Source organism: Pan paniscus, chromosome 1 (assembly GCF_029289425.2).
Source record: "Pan paniscus chromosome 1, NHGRI_mPanPan1-v2.0_pri, whole genome shotgun sequence".
NCBI lineage: Eukaryota > Metazoa > Chordata > Mammalia > Primates > Hominidae > Pan > Pan paniscus.
In genome coordinates, this window is record NC_073249.2 from 146,403,654 (window position 1) to 146,407,798 (window position 4,145).

General features: G+C 38.1%; 1 pseudogene; it reads right to left on the reverse strand.

Moving 5' to 3' along the window:
* Nucleotides 1-2,781: 2,781 nt before the first annotated feature.
* On the reverse strand, nucleotides 2,782-3,613 carry LOC100972155 (cytochrome c oxidase subunit 6A1, mitochondrial-like; annotated as a pseudogene).
* Nucleotides 3,614-4,145: the final 532 nt, after the last annotated feature.

Here is a 4,145-nt window from a genome sequence, read left to right on the forward strand (position 1 = left end):
TTCCTCAGAGAAGAGTGTTTTTAAACAGTGTAACAGTTTACTTCCAAAACCTAAAACCATTGACCCTTTAGTTAAAGGATAATAGGTAGTTTTATGATTAGCATGTTCATGGAAGTAATGAAATTCATACTCACTTAGCCAAGAAATATGGCTCAGAAAATAAATTAGCAAGCTGTTTCAAACTTCTTGTCACTTGATTCATCTTCAGACTTCTCCTATAGCTGTGCCTGAAAAATCATGAGAAAAGAAGGCAATTTATCAGAGCCTTATTCCAAGGTGTTTTTTGCAGTGCTGGGATCTTGATTTAAAATTGATTTTTATAATTATAATTGTAATTGCCCTTACTTTGCAATACTTGTGTTGACTGCTTCCTTTTGAATCATGATACATAAAAATAGACAAATTCTCTTTAAGAGTACAAAGGGTCATGCTCAATTTCAAACCACAAGCTGTCAAAACCCTAGTACTCTCCTGGCCCAGTCATTTCATACTTGATAAGTAAACCCACTTGAGGAATGTTTATATGCCCTGATGCTTTTGGACACATTCACTGACAGAACACATTCTTTGAAGAAATATATCAAAAGTGTTTATCTCCCTGAGTGTTACCCTAAACCCTGTCAGTGCTAATGATATCAGGACATGGATTAAATAAATCCTTTTGAGAGTGACTGTGGGTATTTCCACATTCAAATCACAAATACAGAAATTTTGGCTGCAAAAGTGGGCAACAGATATTTCAACATGCACAGCGTTTTGCTTGTATAAAAAGCTTTAATAGAGAACTGCCCCAGAGAAGCAGTGCTGTCATTCTTGGATTTCACATACAACTACTGCCTTCCACAAGCAGGAAAAAGGTACATTAATGCACAAATTGCATATGTGAGTATCATTATATCACAGTGTAGCAAAACTATAATAATAACACGGTTATTTATGTATTTATTTATTTAGAGAGGGAGTCTCACTCTGTCTCCCAGGCTGGAGTGCAGTGGCAAGATCTCGGCTCACTGCAACCTCCGCCTCCTGGATTCAAGCGATTCTCCTGCCTCAGCCTGCTGAGTAGCTGGGATTACAGACATGTGCCGCCACACCTGGCTAATTTTTGTATTTTTAGTAGAGATGGGGTTTCACCATGTTGGTCAGGCTGGTCTCGAACTCCTAACCTTGTGATCCACCTGCCTCAGCCTCCCAAAGTGCTGGGATTACAGGCGTGAGCCACTGTGCCTGGCCCAACACGGTTATTTTTAAAGTGATGACTAGGTAATGCTGGTTCTTTTAGTGACAATAATGAGTGTAAATTGTGTGTCCTTCCTGCCTTCCATTTTCTCACACCATCAATGAATATAGGCTATTATGTACTCTGCCCTATTTAAGTAATCAAGCCATTAATTTCTGTACAAATGATACTGTGAATTCGGAGACTAAATCTATTATCTTTATTATCAGCATAACAATGTCCTCTAGCTTCTTTCAATAAAAATTGATTTTTCAAGGAATTGATATTTTTCAGCATGTTTTTCTTTATATCTGCAATCATTTATTTTATAGCAATCCCAAATAAGTATTTTACAACAAAAGATAACATATAAAACACAATTTACATACTCTTTGTATAAAATGCTTTTATTTCTAAATGACAGTGATTTTTATGTTAAGAAAACGTATTTAGTTTTCACTTAGTTTACTTCATTATGAAAATGATTATTGTATATTTATTGGTGGCAAAATAACATCAACATTTATTATATTTATGTGTATATTAAATGTTAGAAGTAATTAACAAACAGTGGATTAGTGCTAAACAAATAAACTTGCTTTTATTTCTTTCTTTTTTTTTATTTTTGAGATGGTGTCTCATTCTGTTGCCCAAGCTAGAATGCAGTGGCATGATTTCAGCTCACTGCAACCTCTGTCTACTGGGTTCAAGAGATTCTCCTGCCTCAGCCTCCAGCATAGCTGGGATTACAGGTGCATACCACCATGCCCAGCTAATTTTTGTATTTTTAGTAGAGACAGGGTTTCACCATGCTGGCCAGGCTGAAACTCCTGACCTCAAGTGATCCGCCTGCCTTGGCCTCCCAAAGTGCTGGGATTACAGGTGTGAGCCAGAGCACCTGGCCGACTGACTTGCTTTTATTTCTAATGACTTTTAATATAAAGGTATTCTTTAACCTTTATTTCACATTATTTTCAATTAAGTATGACACATAAATTCTTACAGCTGTTATTTATACTCTGGAATTAGTGGCTTAATGTTTTAGAAGCCCTTTTAAAAATTCATAGAAAATATGTATTGCACCTAACCATTTTCCAGGTCATCACACATTCATTCATGCATTACCAAAATGAAGAGTTTGTTTTTCTAACTATGATGTCAGGTATTCTACTGTTTTATTTATTATTAGCATTGCAGATAACAATATTTTTAAAATTATTTTTTGTATCGCCTATCTGCATTTTATGACCACATCTATTTCTTAAAGATCAAGAGAAATATAACATTCTATTATTTGGAGAGCTAGTGTCACAATTGAGTGATATTTGTGAAACTTGAAATTATTCAGATGCTGACATAAATTTGTTAGCAGTTTGTGAAGCTTTAATGAGAAAAGAGTTGAATAAAGAAATTATTCAAATAATGGAAATAATGCATTCTTCTCTTTAAACTTCTCTTTTATAACTGATTTTCTTAAACTTAATATTAACAAAGCTCTTCCCTTTAAACAATTTCACAATTGTCACTAAGTGAAATAACCAAATAATTTTTGGAATCGGTGGACTTCATTATGCCTCATGTTATGAATTATATTTAAGAATGAAATAATCCTGCAGAAAAGTTGAAGAGTGGTTGTCTATATGGCTAAAGTCAAGTAAAAATGCCAATAAAAGGTTTGAAAAATATACTTTAGATGTATAAGTAAAGCAGGTACGTGACATTCTAATTGTAACTGTGTTTTTTGTTTTTTTGTTTTTTGTTTTTTGAGTTTAAGTGATTTATTTAAGCCATCTCCTGCCACAAGCAAAGGGATGGAAGATCAGTATACCAGTCATCATCTGATACAAGTAAAGAAAGTGAGCTTAAGGTCTCGCATACTTTTTCTGGTCCGTGTGCAAAGCAGCGGTCCAAACCAGTGCTGTGGTCCCCAGTGCCCGGCTAGTGGTCTGGATTCTCTTTATTCATCTTCGCAGCCAGTTGTAAGCGGATTCACGTTGAGAGTTAGGGAATAGAGTAGGGTTACCATCTCCCCAGGGAAACGGCTTGGTCCTGATGCTAAGATGGGGGTAGAGGATGAACTCGTGTCCCTAGTGCTCTCCGTGGTGCGACTTCAGGAACACATTCAGCATGCTGTATGCTACTCCGGGGAGCACGACGAAGTAGGTGAGGGCCTTCCACATGCGAGCTGAGCCCTCCTCGCCATGGGCACCACTCGACATAGGCCACCCCAGCTGTGGGCGGGACCGACCCAGCAGCCAAGAAACCCAGGACACTGCAGCTGCCTCCATTTTCGACCTGGACTCTGCAACTGTTAAAGTACTATTTTAAATCTCTACCCAATAGTTTCTACAGTATGTATTTATAAAATGGATAAGAAAAAAACCCACTAGAAAGAGCTGCATAACAACCCATTGAACCAGAGTTGCTCCATTGCCATAGCTGATGCTTTGAAACTGATGTGGCACAAACTGTAGTGAACTACAGTGAAAAAAGGAAGTTCAAAAACAAAAGCAGTATTATTTATTTATTTTTGGTATTCATGCTTTTCAGAACTAAGTTCTGAAGAAGAAAAAAAGCTTTAACAAAAAGCAGATTTTTGGGCCCGGTGCGGTGGCTCATGCCTGTAATCCCAGCACTTTGGGAGGCCGAGGCGGGCGGATCACGAGGTCAGGAGATCGAGACCATCCTGGCTAACATGGTGAAACCCCGTCTCTACTAAAAATTCAAAAAGTTAGCCAGGCGTGGTGGCGGGCGCCTGTAGTCCCAGCTACTCGCGAGGCTGAGGCAGGAGAATGGCGTGAACCCGGTAGGCGGAGTTTGCAGTGAGCCGAGATCGCGCCACTGCACTCCAGCCTGGGTGACAGAGCGAGACTCTGTCTCAAAAAAAAAAAAAAGGAAAGAAAAAAAGCAATTTTTTTTTTATTAC